A 13,340-nucleotide genomic window follows, 5' to 3' on the forward strand; every position below is an offset into this window, starting at 1 on the left:
AACCCATTCAACATGTCCAGTCACCCTGCCCAGTCAGCAGTCCTGCAACCAATCTGCAATTTTTTTACATGTTTGGGAAAACAATCAAAACACGATATCAGGAGCATACGATATCGCTTTTGAGCGATTCAAGTTGCATTGGATTTAGATCAGCGAGATCTTCAATTTGGAGCCAGTTTCAAGAATTTAAGGGCAATTTTATTTTTGAGCTTAAAATTGATCACCTTATCACACCTCCCCACTAGGAACTTTTGGACTCCAAAAGTTTACTTCCCTAGTCAATAAAAAGAGGTTGGAACTTAAAAATATCTAAAAAATCAATACAATCAAGGCACTTCACTTATCATTCTCATAAAGACCTATAGTCCTATTAAGAATTGAGCCATCATTCTTATCGTTGTTGCAGGAACAAAATATTGATAAGTAGAATTTGAACATTCTCTCAACTCTCATCTATGCACGGCTCCAAAACCACTTCATCTTGAAGTTTAAACTGTTGAAGACAAACTTAACCCCATCTTGGAAATCATAAACAAAATAAACTTGCTTTAACATCTTCAAGATGAGCTTGTACATAAAAAGTACATTGCTGCAAAATTTTCCATGATATGATTGACCTTGCCTACTATACATAGCCATATTATACAGTCTTAAAAACAAATATTCAATTCACACAAGTTTCAAATCGAATACTTGTATCAGTGAACATATGAAAATTTGTAGACAGCTTTGAACGATAATCTTGTACATTCACAAAAGTCCTTAACATGTAGACTATAACAAGTCAATACATACATCAATGAAAAGCATCTACTTGTTGAACATAGTGACAATGAATTTTCACTTTACAAAAGTACCTAAACAGGCAATGACAACAAGTATTTACAAAATTTTAAAAAACAACTTTACAATAAGTGTACCCAAACTTCGCCTCTCCTAGGCTTGTGGATTCTCTTCTTGCACCATCTCGTCTTGAAGATCACTTAGGATTGTGGAGAGTCCTCTTTGCCACCTTTTGTTTCCCTTGCATTATGTAGAATAATATCTTTACCTTTCTTTGAAAAAAGCTCTAGATGAAACTTCCAACATCATTCAGTGTTATGTCCCTGCACCTTATAACGAGCACAAAAAAAGTTCTTCTTGTTTGCTGACATAGAAGTTCTCTCATGCGAAAGAAAGTCATTATGCTTGATGCCCAAAATTTGGTTCATTATTTTAACCATTATCATACATTGTTCACATACAACCATGCAATGGTCAATAATGTCACAAAATGTACAAGGGTACTAATTCCAAAAGTATTCAAAATTTCCATGCATTGGAAAACACACTTGAGAGTTATACATGTCTCTAGAGTTCAACTTCGACGGTTGTCACAAGGTGGTGATATCTCATGCTCAGATTTTTTATGTACCTCAAGTTGTTTGGACCATTCCCCACACTCCCTTTGATTATATCCCAATCCCATATAATTTAGTCTCTCCTCAACCATAATTGGATTGGTAATACCTTGGCCATTTATGTCAAGGCCTCCACCTTCATATCCCATCTTGGAAAGAAAATTCATACCTATGCCTTTGGTATGTTGCTCGAACGCTTGCAAAAGAGTTGTTATGCATATAAATGGAAGGAGTGGAACTTGAGATGCTAATTACCTCCTTAAACTTGTCATTCATCCTTTCATCTTTTGATGATGACAATGATGGCCAACTTGTAGATGACTCTAGCCACCCACTCTTATCCACTGGCATATGGTGTGCTTCTTGAAGATGTTTGCAAAATGCACATGCAACATCTTCCACATATGGTCCAAAACCACTATTTGAACCATGACCACATACTGGCCTCATTCTGGAGGTTTCTCTTGCTGGTACTGGAGTAGAGCTTTCTGCAACTTGCTCATCAAGCACTTGCTGCAAAACAAAGTGCATGTGTCTCTTCTCCTCTTCAGTTATCTCTAACATCCTTCTCAACTCTATGTTCTCCATTCGAAGAGCTAAATTCTGCTCCTCTAGCTCTTGAAGACTCTTTTTTTTCCCATTCTTGCAACTTGGTCAACTGGTGCTCTGATACCAAACTGATTTGAAATTGGATTATGTGATTTCTTCCTATTTTCCAAAATTAAATAAAACAAAAATGAGGACCGTCTGCAACACTTTGAAAGATTAAAAAAGGTCCCGAAACAACAGGATTTTTAATATCTCATCACCTCATGAATTAGTATTCATATGTAACTTAAGATAATGAACATAACAACACATAATCCATGCAAACATAAAGAAGATCAAGACAAAAAGTTTGTTGACGGAGTTCACCCCTCCCGGGCTACATCTGTAGGCTTGTCACCATGACTAGACCACTCATATATTTGGTATCAAAATGAAGTACATAAACATTTTTTGTAGGTAAATATATGGCTATTACCCCTACCAGGTAAGGTTCTCCTACAAAGAACTTTCACAACAACAAATCAAAACATCTCCTACAAATATGACATACTTCAACTGAAATGAGCTAAAAGCAACATGTGAACCCTTCAATTCCACATTGAAGCACATAATCAAAACTTCATGTTAAGAGAAATTGAACCTGAGCTGAACCTTGTTAGTTACAACTATTGCAGTAGCCTTTTGGAAGTGAGAATACCCCTACAAGTTCTTCTCCATGCCCAAATACCTCCCAGAACTACTTCCAAACCTTGACTGATCCATACACCTTTAGTATCAAACCTGAAAAAATACTTTGTAGATGTGCTCAAATCAGAAATTAGAGGTTACAAATGGATTCAGAACATCCAAAAACCCCTAAGCAGCCTCTTTCTGAGCTCAATTTGGATAAAAACTCAAAAAGTTATGAGCTTCCAAGCTCTCTTCATGAACTTGACTATTAACCATCCTACAAATTCGACCTTTTGTCAAACTGTTCTACAAATCTGCCCCAGAAATCACTAACAGAGCGACAATTTAGCTAACCTCTGGTGTATTTTGTCAGATGATTAATTTAGCCTCTAACCCCTAGAGATCAAAAATCAAGGCCATTTAGCCATATAGGGTCGAGGGCTGGGCCTTAACGTCCACCCCCGCCGGTTAAGCCCCTTAAACATCGGGTGAGAGGTCATATAGGCACCATGGGTCCAAGAGCTAGGCGAACCGCTTGCCCTTCCCGCCGGGCCCCTTTACACTTTCCGTTAGGTCACATTAGGTTGCATAAGACCTGGGGTTGGCCCCCTTCCTTGGCACCTTCTGTCGAGCGCCCCCATGTCCACGCATGCAATCATATGAACGACCATATGGCCTTGGGGTTGGTTCCTTTCTAGATGCCTACGGCCTAGCGACTTTCACCTTCCATCGTGGGTCATGTGCGATGGCCATGTGATTGGGACTAAGGCTACAACCCAACCCCCCTCTCCTATAGCACCAAACTTCGTTTCCTAGGTTATGTGGTGTGTGTCATGTGGTTATGACCTTGGGCTAGGGCTAAGCCTCGGGCCCTCAGGTCCTCCACCTGTGGTCTCATAGGTGTGAGGTGACCGGGGGCTAGGGCTTAGCCTCGACCCCTTCCCCCAACTCCGCTCAACATAAACTTTATATAGTGGTTTGGTTGTATGTATATCAAGGACCACCATACAACCTAGTGGTAAGACGTTGTATTGCTATGTCGGAGGTCGGGTGTTTGAACCTTTTGAGGGAAGTTTGGCCCATAACGTAAATTTTAGACCACTGTTGGGAGGCCACGTGGCAGCCATCCATTAGCCCACGTGGCTTCCATCCATTGGACCACTTTAAATCCACTTTCACCAATAAAAACACAACAAAATTCGAACAAATCCGGAGAGGACAACTAGAAGCCTACCATTGGTCTGAGAAACTTAGTCAACATGTCAAGTCACCCTGCCCATTCAACGTACAGACTGCCCAGTCAGCAGTCCTGCAACCAATCTGCAATTTTTTTTACCTGCTTGGGAAAACGATTAGAACGCAATATCGGAAACATATGATATCGTTTTTGAGCGATTCAAGTTGCGTTGGATTCAGATCGGTGAGCTCTTCAATTTGGCTATAGTTTAAAGAAGTTATGGGCACTTTAATTTTCGAGCTTAAAATTGATCACCTTATCATCTTTTGAAGCCAAACCTTTCTTGAGAAGAGAGTGTAATATTTGTAAGGTGTCCATACTTATGACACCTCTCACATTTAAAGCGAATTCCTACATGATCGAGAGCTTGATGGAGGAAAATTTGGCCTTTCCATATGATGATAGAGTGTACTATTCCTTTGTAAATGTCGATGTCCACTAGAATTTTGTCTTACCCCATATAGACTGAATCTAGGAAAGGGTTATCTACTTCATAATAAATACCCAAATGATTTCTTATCCCCTTTAAAACATTCTCAAACCAAAGAATCAACAAAATTCCTAGCATACAAACTTAGGCAGGGGTGAAGTCTAGCTAAGCTAGTCCCAAGGATGTGGTCCAACAATTAGGTGGGAGGTTTGGTCCCCACAGGTCTCGTGGTGTAATCTTGGGCAGGACTATGTATGCTTAAGAGTTTCTTCAAGTGAAAAAAGAAGAAGTCTAGCTAAGTTATGTGTGCATCAAAATCGAAATGCCATTTTTAGGGTATAAGGACTGGGAGCCCCATTTCTAACTATTTCGAATTTTTTATTTTTGAATATTTAGAATCCCTAAAGGACCATACTAGCCATCCCTTAATTTACACCATACTTTTCAAAGTATACCTAAGTACAGCCCCATAATTTTCCTTTGTCCATTTTTTTAGACATGCTATTAATTCATATTGGATCATTATATTGTTTGTCATCCATCTTGATGCCTTCAGAGTGGAAAAAGTGGAGGAATCAACTCACGGGATCATTTTTACCAACATGACCTAGTTTGGTAAAACGAGGTGTGAAACCTTTCGGGAGCATTTTGAGGAATCAAACGACGTTGTTTTGGGGGTAAAACTGTGTTGCTCTAGTGCAACACTTTTTAAACTTATTTTACACATAAAAACCTTTCCAACAATGCAAGAATCATGTCAATCAGAGTTTGTATGCGAAATTTATGCCACTCAAAAGTTGAACTTCCTGTTTTCACCACCATAATTCGAGAGAACGCCATGTCAATGCCCATTATTCATGAAAAATGGGCTAGCCACATGATTAGATGAAGAAGAATTTAGAATAGTTTATATTGTAACTCTGATTAAGAGTTGAGGTAGTCAAACCTAACCACTAGTAGCTTATCAGACTGTGTTATAACCAGGCCATTAGTAGGAAAAGGGGTTCCATTCTTTCGAGTGCATCTTTTCCATAGATGAGCAAAAATCATCCAAGAGGGATATCATATAGAGCACACAGAGAGGATTTGTGCATTGTAGTAGCCTACGGGCCACATACCATACTTCTTTAATCACAATCATTTTATATCCAAAGAAAGGGAGTAGAGCAACCTCACCTTCCAACTGGGTTTTTCTCCCAAAAGGGTTTCCCATGTCATATCTTGTGTCAAATGTGTTTGTGATCTTTTATTTAGTTGTTCTCAATTTTTTTCATAATTTTAATTTACATCCATACACTATTAACAATATTCTACAGATCCAGAAATCTATAAAGGATAAAAACTGTAATAATGTAGAATTTCAAATTTCAAATATAATTTTATCAGATTTGTTGTGACGAACTGTCCAATGGAATATCCACAATAATTTATAGATCAACTACCCCCATTATTTTGCTTATAATTTACCAACTAGTGATGAATTCTCGAATTCCAATATCTCATTGAATGTCACATTATCACCTAACAACACATTAATGGCCTCTTGTTTTCACTTAATGCACTTTCTCCTTTTAGGTGGATTCCCTAATCCCTCGAGTCTGAAATCTCTAGTTTCAGTTATCTAAGGAGTAGTCTAAGGAGTAACCACTCATTACCTCATTTGTTTGGTTTTCTCAATGAATCCATACCCCCGGTAGTTATAAGTGCTTCCTTCACTTTTCCTAGAACTAAAATCTCTTGTTATTAAGTTAAGTGGGATTTCATCATTAGTAGATGCTACATGGGGATCATTCCACTTCGGTGGGATTAAATTTCCTCTTTAATCCATATATAAGGGTTGATTTCCCATGTCTGGATGATCTCTCTAGAAATCCTTGTGTGGGATCTCCTCATGCAAACTTTGAAAACCAAAGTGAAGAGAAGTGGTTATCAGTGTCCCTTCTAGGTATGAGAGTTCATGTTAGAGAGTCGATGGCCTGAAAATGACCTCAAAAACACCCCAAAAATGTCTCAACTATTATTTTTCACCTCCTCGTGGTTTGATGCAGGAAGAATGGATGAGTGAAGGTCCAAGGTGTCTTAAATTTCTGCTAGACCAACCCAAATTTCTTTCTCGCCCAATGGATCATCCGAGTAATCCATTAGGTTGAACTTTATGGAGCTTGAACGAAACAAAATACATGGTTTAAATACCATTGTATGCCACTAAAAATAAACCCTACTTACTTTGGAAATCCTAGATTTCCTACTTCATCATTAAGAAGCCACAAAGCCATTATACAACCAATAACATTTAATATCTTCATCATATTATTATCATATATAATATATTTTTTAATTACGTGGTATATAAATTAGATATATTCATTTTGTCTAATTGCATTAGGAGGTGCTCTACAACCAACCTAGTATAGGGGGAATGTTTGTGACGTTATGTTATTGTTAGGGTTTGATAAAAGTTATATTAAAAAAAATTGACTCAATGAAAAAAATATATACGTCACACACAAGAGAACAATGAAAAGCTTGAAGCCTTACTATTACCAAGAAAATATGTCTGGAAGAATCTATTTGTTGTGAAGTAGATATAAAATGAGAAGTTGTAAATCTCTTTTGCTCTTATGAGCATTCTATTGACTACCACTAAAACAAACATAATTTCGAGAATAAAGTATTACAATATTATAATTTATTTATTACATATTTGTTATTTAAGAAAAAAAATATTAGTTGTTCAATATTAAAAAACCATTATAATAATTTGTAACTTAAGGTGCAATTTAATTAACTAAGGTTTTAGTCTTTTTTGTGGGAATCTCGTGATATAATTTGAGAGAAATTGTGATTTATTGTTATTTAAAATGTGTTTTTGAATGTGATATATATATATATATATATATATATATATATATATATATATATATATATATATTGAAAATTGGGCCATATTTAGATGATATTTTTGGGAACACCTCGATACAATTTTGGAGTTTGGTTTACTATATGTTCATAGATATACTCTGTGGCAGTTGTGGTTTGTGAAGGATCCTGAAATCTGTTTCAAATAGGTCAAATTTTTTTATTTTTATTTTCTTCACATTGTGAAATCTTCATGGATTTTAGAAGACATAAATAAATACATTGTAATAATTTTAAAATTTTATTTGAATAATTGGACACATTTCACATTATACAAGTTTACTCATAGTAAGTGACAAAAAACAACAAATTTTGGAAAGTTATTATAACTTTCACTTTGCACATCAAATTATGGTCAAACCTATGTAATGTCGATAAGACATGTCAAACTATTACATATTAAATTTTTGGATTAAAAATCGCTCAAATGTAACATATATATCAAGAAAAAGCTCAACCATATAGATATCCAAATTAAGATTTTAAAGGTATGTAACTTATAGGTGTCATAACTTTTAATTAGAAGATGTACTTTTTTGGTGATTGAAAGTTGCAATAAAGAGGATTACTATTTTTTTTTGTAAGCTTAGCAGGACTACATCTTCAACATGTCCAAATATCACCCCAATCACGCGGGGAATAGAATCAATGACTTCACATCAAGGAGTGCCTTAACAGAGTGCCCGATCATCGTCTATCCAAGACCCCATGGACAAAGATGATTACTATTATTATTTTCCATCCTACCTCCAAATAAATTTAGTACACCAATTAAACCTCATGAAGGCTTATATATATATATATAGACGAAATGACCCTTCCTTGGGCCCTTTTTTGAGTAAATTTTGCCCAGTCCCATAAAGATTTTTAAGCATCACAAGTTTAAGTTGTTTAATCTGCAAAGTTAGAGTGCCTCATGGGTTTTTAGGTTGCTAAATCCATTCATGCATTCAAAAAACAATAAATCACATATCTTGCTTAAAATTGTATTAAAAAAAAGTCATTTCGTTTATTAGTTAAATTACAAAAGAGCAGTGTTTAAGTGCAACTTTTTGGAAAATTTTCTGGTTTATTTTCTAATTTAATTTGTCTAGAATCCTACAAAGATTCATTGAAATCACAAGTTTGATAGGTGAACTCTTCACAATTGAAGTGTTACAAGGGTTTTGAGGGTGCTTAATCCATTTATGCAGTCAAAAAAATCAATTTAAACAACACAAATCAAGAGTTGGCCACAATTTTTCGCACTTAAAGACTACTCCAAATTATATTAAGATATATAGATAGATAGATAGATAATATTAAAAAATTAACAATAATGGTGATATTTCAAAACTTTATGTTTGCATTTAGTTAATAACCACATAGAAGCTTAATATTTACAACAAACTTTTATATTCTAATAGTTGTCATCATCTAATTTTAAGATTACAGCCAAACCATACACCAAAGTGGTGTATGAGATCTCCTTGTTTGTGGGAGAGAGGATCCAACTTCAATAAACCATTTGCTATTCTTGTAAAGAAGTACATGCTATTAAAACCTATGCTATACAAATCACATTAAAAAATCAAATTACAAAACATGCCCAACAAAAATACCATACATGGATATATGTAGTTATGCTATACATATCACATTAAGAAATCAAAATAAAAAAATTACAAAACATGCCGAACAAAAATACCATACATGTATATACTTAATTATGAGGGTTTTGATGTTTTCACGGGACTACCAGATAAACACTTAATTGGAATTATATTAAATAAATATTTATGTCTACATGGTATTAAGAGATGTTGTAATGTTTAACAAGTTTGACTTGGTCAAAGTAACATAAAAACAAAAATAAAACAAAATAAAAAAATAGAATAAAAAACATAAAATTAATAATTAATCAGCCTATATCCATTTTAACTTGGGATCTACTAAGCTCAGAGAGTGATCAAATGTCTTTTTACTCTATTTCAAGATATTTGATCCTTCTTGGTGCTTGGTAGATCTTGAATTAAGATAGATCTAAGCTAATAGATAATTAAAATTACAATGAAAAGAACATCAAGTAAAAAGAAGTGAGTATGGTTATCTTCACTGTATATGAATTTAAGAAAAATATTGTACATATTTATACTTATTTTAAAAAGGGGTGGTGGTTCTCTCTCATCAAGTTTTTCAGAAGAAAACTCACACGGAGCAATATCTTCATGCGAGTTCGCATCATTTCCTTGCTCAAAAGCTAGGTGTTCTCAACACCTTAGCCACTCGAGTATTATGAGTTTCTGATGAAAATCACCTGAAAGATGAAAAAACCCACCTCTTGAAGGTTTTTAATAAGAATGGTTATATCATATCCTAGTGTCTTAGAGCTTTCCTTAAGGCTGAAAAATGTCCTAGGAATAAGAATGATCCCAAGGATCGGCTTTCTGGAGTGCATCTTTTGTATATTCAAGGGACCACAGATAAGATTGCAAGGATCCTGAAAAAACATAAGATTCCTTCGACATTTAGGCCCATTAGTACTATTTGAAGCTCTCTAAGATCAGTTAAGGACCCTGTGAACCCCAAAGATGGGAAATGTGTTTACGTCATTCCATGCTTCTGTGGGACTCCATATATTGGTGAAACTGGTCGATCAATAAATCAAAGGATTTATGAGCACACTGCTGACATCGAGCATGGAAGGTCTAGCTCCTCCGCTTTGGAAGAACATGCAGAAAAGACAAATCATCACATCTACATCGAAGAGGCTAGTGTCATTGCAAGGATTCACCATTTTCATCATCGTAAATTTTGGGAGGCCTTGGAAATTGAATAGAGACCTATTTGGATCCCTACTCTATCTTCTTAAGTTTTTGTTTTTCGTTTTTAGTATGACTTTATTATTAAATTTTGATTAGAAGACCTTCTTTTTTTAATATTTTAATTTATTTTCTTATTTCTTTGTTAAAGATAATATTTATAATAATAAAATAATATTATATTTATTTTGTGTTTCTCACATTCCTTTGGTTTAGTAATATTATTATTTATAATAATATAATTTATTATAATATTAATTATTTATAATAAATTTAATTTGGAACAATTTGGTCACCTCCTTAATCATAACAAAATATTATTAATAAAAATTATTATTTATTTCTTACTATAGAATAGTTTTTATATTATTAATATATTTTTTATTAATTTAGTTGTTATATTCTAATGGTTAGTTAGCTTTTTTCTACATTTATTTATTTCATGCCTAGATCTGGTTCCTTATCTTGTCATGAAGATTTTCTCCTATATGATTTTCGCGGAATTTTATTTTGTCATAAATAATAATATAATATGAAATAAAGAAAATTAGAAACAATAATATTTCTATATATAGAAATGTGAGATTTACATATAATATAATAATAATATAAAGAATCAACATACATCTTAACTCTAGATTTATTAAGGGTTGAGAGGGATCAAAATCTCAATGCGTAAACTTTTTTTCAAGTTTTACACTGAAAAAGAGGTTTGCATCGAAATATTTGATACTTCTTAATCCTTAATAGATTTAGAGTTAAAATGAATGTCATAGTCTAAAGAGACCACAATTTCGATGGGAAAACAGTGGGAATTTCAGCGGAAGTTTTTGGAAATCTTCAATATTTTGGGTGACCCATGGGTTATTGATGGTGTTGAATCCATTTCCACCATAAAAAAATGATTCACACTCCCATAATTGGATTTTTTGAAAAAATTCTGGAACGATTACAACAAGAATTTAGCCATCATGATGGTGTTGAATCCATTTCCACCATAAAAAAAATGATTCACACTCCCATAATTGGATTTTTTGAAAAAATTCTCGAACGATTACAACAAGAATTCAACCATCATCCAGAAATTGTGGCATGTTAGACAATACCAAAATGATTTTTAAAATGTCTTTAGGAGTAATCACATCATTAGTTGCTGGTCCACGTTCCCAACCATCTAAAAATCAGTATTGATCACAAAAGTCTAAACAGGATTAGATTTATCTTAAAAGTACTTATGCCCTTTATTCTCTTTAAATTAAATTGATTAATTAAAACAAATGTCATATGAACACGAGTAATGGTTTTTTGGGCATGTGGTATTAGTAAGCCATGATATCGTAACGTCTATTTGCAGATTAAGAATCTCTATGGCAAAATAGGTGTGAATCTCTTTAGTTAATAATCCCATTACATGTTTTTTTTAAATATATGTTTGTTTACCTCACATATTAATTTTTTTCAAAACTCCAAAATTATAATGCGATTCATACCAAAAAAATTTCAATATAAAAACTATAATTATAATAATTATAATTAATAGTTAAAGTAACCTAAATCCATCTTAACTTTGGATTTCCAAGGCATAGGGATCAAATTTCTTGAAATGTAAACTTCTTTTAGATTGAAAAGAGATTTGGCCCTCAAATGGTTCGAAACACAAGTAAACTCCAAAATTATAATGTGATTTCTACCAAAAAAATTTCAATATAAAAACTATAATTATAATTAATAGTTAACTAACCTAAATCTATCTTAACTTTGGATTTCCTAGACATAGGGATCAATTTTCTTGAAATGTAAACCTCTTTTAGATTAAAAAGAGATTTGACCCTCAACACATGGTAGATTCAGAATTAAGATAAATTTAAATTAGTAATAAATTAAGATAAAATTATAATTTATTTTTAAAATATATTTTTTGTAATTATAAATTGATCGTTATCGCATATTTACTTACATTAATTATATATATATTTTTTGTTATATATAAATTAGTTATATAATATATAATACATAAACTAATTATTTAAATTAGTTATATTTTTTGTTTTATATAAAATATATATTTATTTGTTATTGTATATTATATTTAAAAAATTACATTGTGCATAATCTAAAGTAATTTTATTATCATATAATAAATATTAAATTTATTTTTAAGTATTTAAAATAATAATATAAAATATTCTATATCTAATATTTATTATATTTTAAAATAATATATATCAAAATCTTAATTAAAATAATATTTATATAAAATTAAATGTGATTAAATAAAAAATATATAATTAACACAATTATTTTTTATTTCATAAATTTAATTCAACGTCATTATTAATCCAAATTTCAAAACTTTATTTTTTTTATTATTCTAGTTTATCCGCCCGTTATTTTCTTATTAATCCTATTTTACGGCCTAAATTCCTTCTACACAGATCTGACTAAGATTCATTGCATTTAACTCAACCATCTGATTCTATGACAATCAAATTTGATAATGTATTCTATCGATTTAACTCGTCTAGTGAAAGGTTTATCTGTCAAACTTCGTATTTAGCATATTATTTGAGGGATCGCGGGCTCGGCAGTTGACTGGAATACATGGGAAACTATCCCAACAAGGGGGCCTCTCAGAGATTCCATTATTAAATCTGAGGCCAATTAGAGTAGGTGAAGAAAGGAGGAGACTTGTTCAACAAATATGGACAAATTTTAATATATATATATATAATTTTTACTTCATTTGGAAAGACCAACGTGTGTATGTATGAATTATGGTTTTAAAAATTAATGAATGTACTCACAGCACTTTTAAATTTAAATAAAATGCGATGACATTGGCTCTGTCATTTTTCACATTGAGATTTGAAGACCAGCGTCTTTTCCGACGTGGAAACACAGATGCAGATTCGATGGCAAGCACGTCTGCAGTTTCCCTTCACACAAGTCAACCTTGGGACATCCATGGACGAGTTGACGTTACTGGCAACCGGATTGCCATTTTTTTGCTGCTGCTTCCATAGTCATGGCGATGAGATTATAACCCAATTGACAGTGAGGTTAATCCTTTAACAAAATTCACCCCAAGGCCTCTTTCCTGGTTTGAGTTGGAGTTAAAGGTTATGAGTTCGAGTCTCTGGATGGAGCTAAATGGAGAAATTTGGAAGATATTTGTGGTATCATCGATTATTTGAAGAGGATTTTGCATTTTATATGCTTAAGGTGCGACAGTTTCATTTTCCTGGGGTTTACTAAAATGACATTTAACTTCATCTTGCAAATTTTGCGTTTGAAATTAAATATGAAATCGTATATTCGAATTTGGGCTTGACAGT

General features: G+C 33.0%; 1 protein-coding gene across 3 annotated transcripts in view; it reads left to right on the top strand.

Moving 5' to 3' along the window:
* Positions 1-12,538: 12,538 nt before the first annotated feature.
* Positions 12,539-13,340, top strand: part of LOC149144963 (putative cyclic nucleotide-gated ion channel 20, chloroplastic) — a 481,236-nt gene continuing 480,434 nt past the window's right edge. The window contains exon 1 of one of the 3 annotated variants that reach the window (XM_089446392.1): positions 12,539-13,227. The gene's annotated coding sequence lies outside the window, so the exon portion shown is untranslated. The remainder of the gene's footprint in view (positions 13,228-13,340) is intronic. The other 2 variants (XM_089446393.1, XM_089446390.1) reach the window with 2 other exon arrangements.

The sequence above is a fragment of the Pinus tabuliformis genome, chromosome X (genome assembly GCF_031772625.1).
Source record: "Pinus tabuliformis cultivar Carrire ecotype Pingquan chromosome X, CPIR1, whole genome shotgun sequence".
Lineage (NCBI taxonomy): Eukaryota > Viridiplantae > Streptophyta > Pinopsida > Pinales > Pinaceae > Pinus > Pinus tabuliformis.